At 41.2% G+C, this 14305-nt stretch overlaps 2 protein-coding genes across 2 annotated transcripts in view; both read left to right on the top strand.

Moving 5' to 3' along the window:
- The window catches only part of LOC135706325 (uncharacterized), a 447494-nt gene that overhangs the window by 374810 nt on the left and 58379 nt on the right, over positions 1-14305 (top strand). The gene's annotated exons all lie outside the window — the stretch shown is intronic.
- Positions 3105-14305, top strand: part of LOC135706346 (pancreatic lipase-related protein 2-like) — a 113309-nt gene continuing 102108 nt past the window's right edge. The window contains exon 1 of the mRNA XM_065227964.1: positions 3105-3110. The gene's annotated coding sequence lies outside the window, so the exon portion shown is untranslated. The remainder of the gene's footprint in view (positions 3111-14305) is intronic.

Here is a 14305-nt window from a genome sequence, read left to right as displayed (position 1 = left end):
AGAGGCTGAATTTATAAAAAGACAACATGTCAAAATTGTCAAATTTATAGAAAAAGTTATTCCAATAGTGCAGAAGGCATGTAAAATGAATAAGATGTCGCCTCTTTACCCAATCAAGTCTCTTTAGAATGGCCTAAACGCTTGTTTACGTTGATACCCCAAGAATTTATTTCCTTTATAATATTCAAATAAATGTTGTCCTGACGGTGAGGAGCAATGAGCTCAAGAGGAAGGTAGCGAAAACCTTCAAATGTTGCTGTATTCGTAAATATCGGAAACGTAACTAGTTACGTCATTGAGGCTACACACTTAGAAATACCCAATTTTACACGTGGTGGAATCCATCTTTGACATAAAGGATGAGACGTAATCAAACATGTCATGTAAAATTAAGTGCTCCCAGACTGAAAAGTACGATTGATTGAGCTGAATTTCACGTCTATTATGACTCAATTTTATGTCAAAATTGACGCTCGTATATGTCAGTCTCAAAGCACTTAAATTTATATGAATTTTTCTAAGTGTGTATGTTCGTTAAATTTACCACTTAGTATGGGGTGATAGTAAGTCGTTTTTTCGATGTCAATACAATTACAAAATTTAAAAACAAGAAGAGATCGATTTTTTCGATCTTTTCGTGGACAAAGAATCGATCCAAAAAATCGGAAACCAGGATGAAAAAGATCTTCCAAAGATCGATCAAAGATCACCCAATCATAATTCTGAGCGGCGATATCGCAGCTTGCAGTACACTGAGGCAAATAGACTTAAGAATTTCATAAGACTCGAGTTATAAATGATAAATATGAGTTTCAAAGGCGCGACTTATGAAAGATTTTCGTTTATCATAACGTAGCTCTTATACGCCTATAGCCATTTTATTTGCTTAAGAGTTGAAAGACGAGTGGTCAACACACGAGATCCGTAATCTCTCGACGTCAATGGTTCGGTTCCAGTCGGTTCCGATTTATGCTTTCATCTCTTCTTTTTTGACTGTTTAATATTTCGATACAGTTTCATCTGTTTTGTGTAGTAATGCAGTTTGTTTGTTCAATTTAATTTCATGTGCTACATGTATATATATTAAGGCAAGAGAAAAAATTCCTTTTTAGGATGAGATTGTTTTCCTTAAGATTTGTTTATATCAGCCGCTATAATCAAATCTTGAGGAAAACAATTTTGTGGTTTGTGGTTGATAAACTTCCCGTAGTTGATGCGAGCTACACGTTTCACGCGCCATCGATTGCACAACCCTTAAGTTGCCGTGTTGTGCTGAGAATGTAATACAATGTACATCACCAGGATCTCATTCGTCTTGGACGAAATGGGACACAGTTTGCACTTGAACGGGTTATTGTTGTCATGTTCCACGTAGATGTGCGCCTTCAGATTGTTCAGATGTACAAAGTTCTTCGTACAGCTGTTGCACTTATAAACCTTGGGCCCCGGTTAGCAATTTTTAGTTTGTTAACATTTTATTTCAAGTTAATTCTCACACAGAAGGTGTATGAGAAGTGCTTAATGCAAATTCATATTAACAGATTCTTTCGGTGCTTTCGTGGTAGTTCAGAAATCGGTGGTTACCCTTTCAGCCAACCTGACGATGGAATTCCTCCTTTAAATTTACGCCCAACTAGTGACGCAAGGTCTTTAGCAGCTTCCAAGATCTTTTTGGTCGTCTTGGGACTGCCAGAAGTAGCGCACATACAAACTCAATCCCCTAACTGGTTCTCCAAATCAACACTCAACACTATTTCCCTTCCATATTTCTTGCCGTGGCTTCCCTTAATTTTTGCGTGAAGTGTCGTTTTCGGAATATTGTACCTTTTCGGTGCCTGGTACGCGGTAAGTGATTTATTTCTTACTAAAAGAACAGCCTCTTGAAGATTTTCGACCGTATAACTCTTTTCTTTAGCCATTTTTTCAATCAAAGAAACTGATCACTCGGCCAAAACGAAATCGAATTTCAAATCAGCTGCGCGTGAAGGATGTAGACAAACCGAAGCGCACCTAGCGGCCGTCTTACGAAATACATAGGTCCAACCATCATCATGCGTAGGTCCAACCATGATCATATTTATCTATTCGAATTTCGTAATTATTCAAACATTTCAGTGCAACCAATAGATAAATGGCGTATTAACGTGTTGTTTACACCTTAAAGCAGTATTTTACTGCATGAAAATAAAAATAAATGTAAAAAGTATTCCTTTTTTGTATGATTGAAAGTAAGGCATAATGACGAGCTAATGCGTGGAAAATGAACTGTTTTGAAAACACATTGAAACTCAATTGTTTTGAAGTTTTTTTCAACAAAACACCTATGCAAATTGAAGAAAATGAGTTTTTCATGATAGTAAAGTGAACTTTGAAAAAAAAATTAGCGAAGATTGACTAAACTAGCGCTTGGAAAAATAGGTCCAACCATCATCAGTTTTTGGATAGGTCCAACCAGAATCAATTACCCTAACTGGACGGCAAACACATTCATTGATACGTTTGTTGTTCTGGATGATAGAAGAGCGTAGCAATGAAGCGTAGCAATGAAGCGTAGCAATGAAAACCTGCATCGAAACGCTTTTGGTTCTTGGGTTACAATTCTACTTTTCAACATTTTTGAAGGACCACCAACAAACATGAAAATACACTATTTTTCAGGGATGCCTAAAATTATTCGATTAACGATTAATGGTTAATATTTATCGAATTTTCAATTATTCGAGCGCGTAACCCACATCCCTTCTTATTTCTACTCGTTTGATTTGGGGCAGTAGAGAAAATATATAAAAGAACTAATTTATTTGAACAGGCATAGAGAAGAACCATGACGTGAAACAGGATCATAAACTCGCCGAAAAAAGTGATAAGCGTCTTTCTGCTAAAGGCTAAGATTTACCAACTTGTTCAGAGAAGGAGTTTAACGAGAAAAACTAAAAAGGGGAGGAGCTTTAGCTGGGTGGACACTGATATTCTGCGGCCTTCCAACCCAACCTGGTCTATACAAAGTGTGGAATTGTAGGCCTGAATGTATTGGTGCACTCGGCTTTCATTCCGCTTCGCACGATTCGTTTCTTTCGTTCACTCAATCACCCTTGTAGTGACGTAATAACGTTGGTTTTGATCGGCGCCCACATAGGAAATTTAATATGGATCATAGGATGTATGTATGTTACCAAAATTTACGACGCCACGTAATGTTGAGATAATTGATTGATTATCGAATTATCACACTGTATACCATGAAAAAGCAGCCTGTTAGTGAGTTTTTGCCTGTCAAGTAAAGAGTTATGATAAAAAACAAATCGCCAGCTGATATTTCCCGGCGACTTTACAAAATAATATAATCAAGCAAAATCATCATGCAAAAATATCTAGGATTTGTTTTACTTCTTATTTCGCAAATTTGCTTTGGAGTGTTATGACCATCGTCTCCCGCAAAGTTTACATTTTCCCCTCTACCAACACATACGTCAGGGCTGGATCTCCACACCTTGTATAGATCAGGTTGCTTCCAACCTGTCGCAGACAGCAGTTCAACCCCTGGTCAGCAGCAGACGAGCCGAGACTCTTGGGAGTGCCCAATCATTGAACCGAAGAATATGGGATTGTCCGGTCCGATTTGCTGATCCAGCTGCCTACACGTCATCATCATCTTCCAAAGGCTTTAAGCTTGTGCTACCATAGGCCCTTTTCAGGACCACCAAGATTTTCGAAAAGAGTTAAATTTCTGACAATTTCCCAACTAAAATTCATATCAAAAGGTTCTTTTCAGGACAATCATACCCATCAAACATCGAAAGTTGAATAAGAGCTTGTTCAGGCAAAAATGTGCGTGTTCAACTAAAAAATTGCTTATTCGGCTTTTAAACAGCTCAAATTGTTTGTTGGGTAGTCATACTAAAGAGTATCAACATAGAGAACCCCGCTCAAATTCCTATTCCTACACAAAACACAAGCTCCTGCTGCAGTTAACAAATAACATTTATTATATAAGACCACGTAGTCCTAAGTCACCATTGCGTATAACCCCATAGTCCCTTGTAGTTTTTAATCAATTTAAAGGCATTTCGGTGTTTGCGATGTAATTTTGGCCTTACAACATCTGTATTCCATACTGGTGGGTCGCAGTCAACAAAGTTTTGAGAACCGCTGCCAGCGGTGCCGGTGTTGTAGTGGTAAGCGTGATTGCCTCTCACCCCAGCAGGCCAGGATTCAATCCCAGTCGGCGCCGTCGGGATGTTCTGAGGCATAACATCTCTGATCACATAACAGGGAAGTAAAGCCATTAGTCCCCGGTTCATGAGTTGATGAGTCGATAGGTAGGGTCCAGGTGTGGGAGCTGCCTTCCTGGCGTCGGTAGCATTGGTGCTCAGCACGGAAAACAAGATCGACGGAAATCAAATCAAGGAGAACCGCTGCCATAATGCGTTAAATTACAACAGGGATGCTGCTTCTGAGTTGACGTGTCCTTCCCTGGAAGTAGTCCAAAGTTTCATTAGAATCTGTTATGGTGTACCAACCCCATTTTTCACGAACAGTTAATATTTAATTTGACTTCTGTTGACGACAAATACAGTTTTGATATTTATTTACATCGGTTCGAGGAAGGGATAGTTTAAAGCTTTTAGGCTCCAAGCTTATACTTTCGTCGATGGGAAACATTTTGAATCAAAATTCCATTTTCACGGAAAACCAACAACAAACAGTATTTACCGACCGAAAAGCTGATAACTGTATAGACCTTATCCATTTCAACTGTGTTTTTCAATTTTCCATACTTCCATTCCTCGAATCCGACCAACAACAGGAAAGAGAGGCTCGACCATTTTCCCCACAGAGTCCATGTTTACACCATTGAAAAAGTTGTTCCCATTCTCGACGCTCTATCGTTCAAAAGTATGTTCCATTTTCCGAGAAGCCAAACCATCCACATCCAATCCAATACGAACGTACACATTTGCCGGGGGCCACTCTGGGAAGTGGAGAAAAATTTAATAAGTGGTTTGTTTTCCTTTCACATTTAACGGTCTGTTCTTTTCCCTTTTCGCAGCTCAGGTAGGATGACTGAGCTACAGAACACAAGCACATTTTTTGACTTTCCTTCAAATTTTGTCGAGTGGGTGCGAACGAGAGAAAGTATCACCACGAGGTGCGGATCAACTTGGTTCAAGTGAACCACCAGCTTGAAAGTTGATTACTTGGTGTGGCTGTGGCCGAGATTTTACGCCCGCACTCTCGCGCTCTTTCTCCGAGGAGCATTTAAAAGTGAATTTAAGGGTGAATTAAGCTTTACAGCAGCAGTAATAGTGGCAGATTTTCGGATGGGTACCGTCGTCGGTCCAGCAAGTTTCTTGCTTTTAATAAAAGTAGTGGTTCTCCGAGGAAATGGCAATCTGTAGCAAAGTGCAATTTCAAAATGTGCATCCAAGGGGTGATTTAATAATGAGATCGGCGATGAACAGTTTATGACGCCATAAGGGTGAGCAGAGTAAGGTCAGTCGTAAAAAAGTCTTCTTATTAAATCGATCGTAAAATGGATAAATGCCGTGACAATGCACTGAAACAGGTTGCACGTGATTGTCCAATGACATGGAAGATTGCTTTTAATTTAAAAGTAGCCAACAAAGTTGTTCAACTGTATTGAGTAGCTATTAGATCAACAGTGAAATTGATTCGGTTCCTTCCTACTTCTTCGTTCTTCTTTGAACGGCCGCCAATTTCCGTTCTATCGAAACAGTCAATGTTTACTTTACTTCCACCCGCAACGGAAAAAAGAAAAACATCCGATCGATTCGTGGTCCCGAGATGTATGTCATCCAACAACCCTTTTTGAACATATGTAGCTACACACCGGCTACAAGGAAAAGTTGAAAAGTTTCGTCTTTTTCTCTGACCCTCTCTTTGTCACATATTTGCCATATATATTTGAACTCATACAACACAACCCCATAGGCGAGTGGTTGGTTGCTGGTCACTCGGAGCAGCAGCAGCGGCGGTCAGTGGTTTGCTTCGAAACGGTTTTTTGGGGATAAAATAAATTGTTGCAAACCACTTCCGACATAAATGCAGCACTTAAAGCAAACCATTGTACACTACATTCTCTCACTCCTGCTTGTCTTGCAGCGAGTGTGCTGGCGAGTGAACACAGTGGAGTGGTCGGTTAGTTGGTTGGACATGTTAAAATGCTGCTTCCGGTCCCAGGGCATCAGGGGGTGGACTTTATGGTCGAGGCCAGCAGCCAACGACGGTGCCTTTAGATGGACCGTGGTTGGTGAAATAGTTCAGCGGAGAAAAGTGTGGCAGAGGTATAGTCTTGAAAGTTTTGCAGCTGAACTGACCCCACTATTGGTAGTGTATTTTATAGAAATGAAACGTGTGTAGAATTTACAAGCAAAGTTGTTCCTGGGAAAGCATAATAGAACATAAATAACACGCTGCTGCTGTTGTTGGGGAGGGTTACATGGGAAACTTTACAGGAAAATCAATGAACAGCACGTTTTATACATAACAGAGGTGATTGATGAAATGTGTAACTGGCAATTTAAAGATTTTCTAAAGCATGCAGCTATCTGCAAAGATTATTCAGATTATTGGGATCGTGACATAAACATGGACCCAGATGGTCATCGGATCGTCCTCCGGAAGATCCGAAAAATCCTTAAAAGTGGTCAATGTATGGAACTATTCCTAGAGCTCCACGGTTTTTTTTTCGAAAACACTTGGAACTGTCATGTATAAATTAATTTGCGGTCGTGACATAAACATGTACCTAGAAGGCCATGGGACCGTCCTCCGCAAGATCTAGAACATCGAAACTGATCCTAGAGTTCTACGGTTTTTTCGAAAGCATGTGGAACTGCGATATAAGAAATAATTTGGGGTCAAAACACAAACATGGACCCAAATGGCCATGGGGCCATCCTCTGGTAAGTCCAGAACATCAGTAAACGAGGTCAATCAATGAAACTGATCCTAGAGCTCCGCAGTTTTTTTTCCAAAAACATTTCGAACTGTGATATAAGAATGAATTTGTGGTCGTGACTTAAGGGGGTAGTCCACTCTGGCGGCATGAAAAATAGGTCATTTTCACGATTTTTTTTTTTCATGGTAAATAACGATCAATTCAAAAAAGGAAATGCATGGTTTTGTCAATTGAAATGTCCTCTTTAATTAAGATTTTTTTTTTTGGTGCGATTGGATGTCTCCTGTAGCCGCTGCACCAGGTTCCCCAGGAGACCTCCCGTCTGAGTCGTCACGGGGCGGGACATCTGGCGGTCACACCACTGGAGCTGGAACAACGAATTTTTTTGTGGTTATTCTCTGATAGATGACCCAGTCTTGTACGTAGCCGTTTTTGATTTGGTTGAAAAATAAAAATTTGGCGACGTTTTGAAAAAAAACAGTCCGTTTTTGTACCCTCAAATTGGAGATAAAAGCTTGCACCAAAAATCAATTTTTGATTTTTTTGAAAATCGGCTACGTACAAGACTAGAAAAAAAGGTACTTATCTCGAAAATTTAATCGCCGTTTATATCGAATGAGCCGTTTCTAAAATACAACGCCCGTCAATTTTGAAAACATCGTTTAGAGATAATCGCGTTTAAAGTTGGAACTAACGGGCGGGTACTCTGAGCACTCATCTGAGCGCGCTTAGAGCGTCTGGACACGAGTCCACTAATCGGCCTATAACTTTGGAACGATGTCACTTGCGGACTTGCGGTCAAGTCTATGTCAAAGTAGTCATTCCAGACAAGCCAAAAAAAAAATATTTTTGAAATTTACAGAGTGAACTACCGCCTTAAACATGTACCTAGATAGCCATGGGACCGTCGTCCGGAAGATCAACAACATCCGTAAAATGGTCACTCCATAAAATTGAGAGGCGGAAGCATTACTATGACGAGCACCTCAATGGTGAAGCAGCAGAAAACGAAGGTGGCACGGCAACAGACCTTGGAGCACGCGCAGAAGATGACAGGCTACCGGCCCCTGATCTTCAAGAAGTTGACGAGGAGATCGGTCGACTGAAGAACAACAAAGCAACTGGTGTAGATCAACGACCAAGTGAGCTATTAAAATACGGTGATTAAGCACTGGCTAGAGCGCTGCACTGGGTAATTGCCAAGATTTGGGAGGAGGAGATATTACCGAAGGAAGGTGTCGTATGCCCAATCTACAAAAAGGGCAACAAGTTGGATTGCTGCAGCTACCACGGGATCACAATGCTGAGCGCCGCTTACAGAGGTTCGAGGTGGTCGATGAATTCGTATATTTGGGCTCACTGGTGACCGCCGAAAATGATACCAGCAGATAAATTCAAAGACGCATTATGGCAGGGAATCGTGCCTACTTTGGACTCCGGAGGACGCTCCGGTCGAATAAAATTCGCCACGAAGTTGACTATCTTAAAGACGCTGATTAGACCGGTGGTCCTCTACAGCCACGAGATCGTGACTATGCTCGTGGAAGAAAAACGCGCCCTTGGTGTTTTGAACGGAAGGTGTTGCGTACCATCTACGGGGGAGTGCAGATAGATGACGGAACGTGAAGGAGGCGAATGAGCCACGAATTGCACCAGCTGTTGGGAGAACCATCCATCGTCCACATTGCAAAAATTGGGCGACTACGGTGGGCTGGGCATGTCGTAATAAAGTCGCACGACGACCCAGTGAAAATGGTTCTCGAAAGCGCCCTAACAGGAACAAGAAGAAGAGGCGCACAGCGGGAAGGGTGGATCGACCAAGTAGAAGGCGACCTGCGGACCCTTTGCAGACTACGAGGCTGGTGAAGTCTGACCATGGATCGAGTAGAGTGGAGACTACTTCTTCGGACAGCAGAGGACAACAAGGCCCGATTGCAAGCAAGCAAGCCATAAAATTGATCCAATATAGAAAAAAAAAACCGTGGAACTGTGATATCAGAATGAGTTTGGGGTCTTAACATTAACATGGACCCGAATGACCATGGGACAGTCCTCCGGAAGATCCGTAAAAGTGGACGATCCTTGTTACTGTTTCTATAGCTCCGTACTTTTGTCGAAAACACTTCGAACTGTGATATATGAAAAAAATTAGGGTCGAGACATCTACATGAACTTGGATGGCCATTGGACCGTCCTCCAGAAGATTCAAATCATCCGTAACTGTGTTTTTTTTTTTGACGTAGGACTACGTCTTTGATTTCTATATGGGGATACACTTTGTGAAAACCTAAAATGGAACATGTAACAAATTAAGAAAGATTTTGAACGTTAATAACTGAGCTGCCCCTGGTCCAATTTCAATAATTTTATCACCAATCGATCAGAAATATGGCTACGCATCGATAACAATGCTTCCGAATGTTGATTTTCAACAAGAAACTATTGAAAAACTGGTAAATGTCCAGCATTGTCCAAAAGCGTCGAATTAACTAACAAATCCACCAATTACCTACATGCATATGCTGCTTCCCCAGCACAGTCGTCAGAGAGTAGTAAATAGACGAAACAAGTCGAAGTGGCATTCGCCTCCGATCCTCGGGCGCGTGCGAATAGGGAGGATGGAATTGCGTAATAATTTGCACACTCATCGCCATACTCAGAACCACACGCTCCCAACGACCACACCACTGTGTGGTGGTGTTCGGTCGTCGAAATTAGTAGCAGCAGTAGCAGTGCTTTCGGCGTGTGGCGTTGAAAATTGTTCTTCAGTAACAACGAAAGCATCAAGCTGCAGAACCCACATAAGCAACCATCAAAGGAGGAAGAAGCTGCACCGCTATGCTATGGACCGGAATCAGTAGCTCTTCGTGAGTCGCTGCGGGTCGGTCATCTATGCCAAGCGTGTCACCCTCGCTCCAAACGACATACAGATCGACAGCCTCCTCCGTGTTGAACACCCAGCTCAGAATTACTCAACCATCACTACAAAACGGTCCTTTTCAGGGCCACCAAAAATTTGTTAAAGAGTATTATTTGGACATTGGTCAAGGACATCAGTTCCCGCAAGCAGCTAGCTCCTATAGAAGGTGTGGAATTGTAGGCCTGAATATATTGGTGAAATTAGTTTTTCCTCGGCTAGCACCCTTGTAGTGACGTCGAAAACATTGTTTCAATCGGCGCTTACATATGAAATGTAATGTGGATTATAGAATTTTTTGTATGTTACCAAAATTTATGAATGGTTTGCCACTAATTGTTGAGATAATTTATTGATTATTGAATTATCACACTGTATACCATGAAAAAGCAGCCTGTTTGTGAGTTTTCGCCTGTTTTCAAGTAAGGAGTTATCATAAAAAAAAAAAACAAAGTAGTAGCAGCAGCAGCAGAAGTGCTTTCGGCGTGTGTGGCGTTGAACATTGTTCTCTAGTAACAACGAAAGGCTGCCTGCAAGCAGCGAGCTGCAGACCTCATATGAGCAACCATAGAGAAGGAGGAAGAAGTCCACCGCTAGGCTAGAATCGGAATCAGTAGCTCGTCGTGCTCAGCTCAGCATTATTCAACCATCACTACAAAACGGTCCTTTTCAGGACCACCATAAATTTGTTAAGAGTATTATTTGGACATTTGTCAAGGTCATCAGTTCCCGCAAGCAGCTGGCTACCAAGGCTCAACCTGGTCTCTATAGAAGGTGTGGAATTGTAGTCCCGAATGTATTGGTGAGATTAATCATCGTCCGACCATTTTCCAAAACACGCCGGTAGGAAGTGTTAAAAATCAATATAGAATTTGAGAGAAGTGGGAATAATTTGCTTTGGGTGTATATTCAGTCCGCAGAAAGCAAGTAAAATCATATTTGTGAGAAAATTAGCTCTCACGAGTTCAATCGCTCGAAGTCCCTCCCTTTTTACATATTCTGCACAAACGATACTTTCCGCCCCGCCCCATTCATATAATTTGGAAGCAAATCCTGTGAGGGGTGAATTGGATACACTTTAATACCAAAATGCACAAAACTTAAAAATTCAAATATAACAAAAAAAATCAAAATACACCTTTTAAAGTCGGGTAGATGAATCGAAAATTCTCAAGTTCACAGTCCCTTGGATTCTCTTCATCAACTTTCTCTTTGAAATAAATACTACAAATTTGATACTCTTACAAATAAAAAACGGAAAGAGTTAAGCTAATTGATGATTGATCAATTAAAAGAACTAAATGTTCACATTTGTTCCGTCCACTAGCGGTCCTACGTCAAGCTTCCGTTCGTGCCCCTAGGCACAGACCCTTCTACTTTTTTCGAAAACTCTTGGAACTGCGATTTAAGATAGAATTTAGGGTTGCGTCATAAACATGGATCCGGATGGCCATGGGACTGTCCTCCAAAATATCCGGAACATCCTAATGTTTATAAAAAACGCGGAGCTATAGGATCAGTTTCATGGATTGTACACTTTTACGGATGTTCTGGATCTTCCGGAGGACGGTCCCATGGCCATCCAGGTACGTGTTTATGTCAAGACCCCAAATATTTTTTATATCACAGTTAATAATATTTTCAAAAAGAAAACCGCAGAGCTCTAGGATCAGGTTCATGGATTAAACACTTTTACGGATTTTTCGAGGACCGTTCCGTTGTCTCCAGGATCCATATATAGGAACCATGACTGTTTTCTGATTAATTGTGAACATTTGTGCCCATTAATCTAAATTACAGATCTTACGTCACTTGCAATACCCTACAAACACACCTTTCAAAAAACGTGTAACAACTCTTTTCGCCTTTTAAAAAAGTAGACGACAATTTACAATCCCTAGGAATTCTAAAGGTACCACAATTTTTGAAATTCATTAAGAAATGGCTAAGCTGTGTCATTGCAAACTTGCCGTTACACGTTTTTCGGAGGCTTCGTAGTCGGCGTAAAGTTTTTTACTCACCGTATTCGGAGTGTTATAGGAGGGATAGTAATGGCGACTTACTAATGGAGCGAATAGCTTCGACAGAACTGAGACTATCCATAAAAATAAAATAGTGATCTAGTATTAGTGAGACGATAGTTTCTAGCGCTGCCGCCAGTTCAGCAACATATACGGAACAAGGAGCATAAAGCATTCGAGAGGCGCTATGAAATTCGTTATAAATACCAAAACCAACGGACGCCTCTATTAGTGATCCATCTGTGAAGAACGATCTTGCGGAATCAACTTGGCCAAACTTTGCAGTGTATAATGACGGAATAATCATGGAACGATGATGTTCTGAGATTCCGCGAATCTCTTGCGTCATAGATAAATCAAAACTAACTGAAAGAAACTCCCTCCTCAGCCAAATCAGAGTCAGACTCGTCATCAGACAAAACAGCACCAACAACAGCATTTGGACAATTATTGCTTGACTTAATTTCAATTAAATTCTTGAATTCTTCAATAAAATGAAGCTCAATGGAAAATCCACAATGACGCATCGCATCATTTTGTATGGCAAATTAATCATCCATTTTTAATCACATCTTAAAAATCTTTAAAATACAAGACTCATTCAGTCACCACCCACGATGTTGATCCTGCTCCTTGCAAGAAGCTCCATCCTGTGCACGGCTGTAGATTATTATTGTTATTACATATCATGAAAGGAAGCCATAAAATTTCTTCTTTGTTTTTCCTCACGCAAATATTTAATTACTCACTCTCGCACATACAACTGCTTCCGCTTCAACATAATCATCACCACCGTCGTCATCATCATCATCATCATCACCAGTCATCACCAGTCATCACCATCGCAATTCGTTCCGTTTGTGCGTGCTTGAGTCCCCCTGTACCTTCATGAACGTGTGAATTGTTGCTGCACACCTAGCCCAAGCTGGCGCTAATTGGTTGCAGGATGTAAATCTTATTTTCCCTCCGGGAGATGGTGCGAAAAACTTTTCCCCGCGCCGGGCTCTGATATGGAGTGTTGATGGCTTCTGTTGTTTATATGAGTGTGGTGGGGGGGAGTGAGGATGGTGCTGGTGATGGGCAGTGATGCCACATATATAGATTTATCGATAATCATACAGATTTTTCTCAATATTTTGATTCAGATATCTGTGTGATACTTATTTTATTTAACCACCATCTTTGACATTTCCATACAGACTTTTTAAAGTGACTTAATCCTATTCTTAAAAACTGGTCTACTTATATTAAAATCAAAAACATCACACACATTATTAAACATTCTGTAACATCTATCGAGAGGATTGTTATAACCGTAAGCTGTACGATGTCCGGGAGTCCACAGAAAGTAATAGTTGCGGAGACGGTGAGCTGGAATGTGGAAATTGATGTTCCCAAGCAAACAACTGCACTCAATATGACTACTAATCATGTCAAATATGAACATCCTCTGGATAAAGACACGGCGATTTGTTAGTGTTTGCAGTCCAATAGGCGCACATCTATGCTCGTACGGAGGTAAGCTATCTGGATTTGTCCATGGCAGACGTCGTAATGCCAACTTTATAAACTGTTTCTGGATTCTCTCGATGCGCAGTACATGAACAGCAAGATATGGAGCCCAAATGTGTACTCCATATTCAAGAACACTGCGGACCATAGAGCAGTACAGCGCTTTCAGGGCGTACACGTCGTCGAATTGTGCAGTATTGCGGCGCAAAAATCCTAGCATGGAGTTGGCCTTTGCAACTGATGAGATGAGCTCAAGATCCTTAATGGGATTAACCCTTTCCAGCGGCGATTGATTCATAGAGTCATCAAAAATGATCGAAGAGTGAGAGCAGGTAAGGGTAATCACTTTGCATTTGGCAGCATTGGCTTGCATTCCATTCATCTGACACCAGGATGACAATCGCTCTATATCAGCTTGTAGTACGCAACAATCCACGATCGATTTGATCACACGGTACAGCTTAAGATCATCCGCGTATAGCAACTTACAGGAACTTAGCATATCACACACGTCGTTAATAAACAGAACGAAAATGAGAGGTCCTAGGTGACTCCCTTGTGGAGCCCCCGATGGTATATGGAATACCTTGGATCTGGAATCACGTACCTTAACGAAAGCCTTCCTGGATGATGAGTATGATTTCAACCAACAAACGATCCACGGTGGAAGACCAAAGCGTTTTAGCTTCATAATGGCTAGGTCGTGAGGGACTTTGTCAAAAGCCTTAGAGAAGTCGATGTAAACGGAGTCCACTTGCTGACGCTTCTCGATGCTACCTATAAGAGTGTTCGTGTAAGTCATCAAGTTAGAGACTGTAGAGCGCTTTTTCATGAATCCATGCTGAAACTCTGAGATTATGGGGTGAACAGCTGGATACAACTTCTCATGCGGAAGACTTTCGAGAACTTTGGCCAAGCACTTGAAGATTGGTG

This window comes from Ochlerotatus camptorhynchus, unplaced genomic scaffold (assembly GCF_037179485.1).
Source record: "Ochlerotatus camptorhynchus isolate MF236.1 unplaced genomic scaffold, CSIRO-AGI_Acam_v1.1 ptg000277l, whole genome shotgun sequence".
Taxonomy (NCBI): Eukaryota; Metazoa; Arthropoda; class Insecta; order Diptera; family Culicidae; genus Ochlerotatus; species Ochlerotatus camptorhynchus.
The sequence above is the reverse complement of the archived record's forward strand: the minus strand, read 5'-3'. Positions and strand labels throughout refer to the sequence as shown.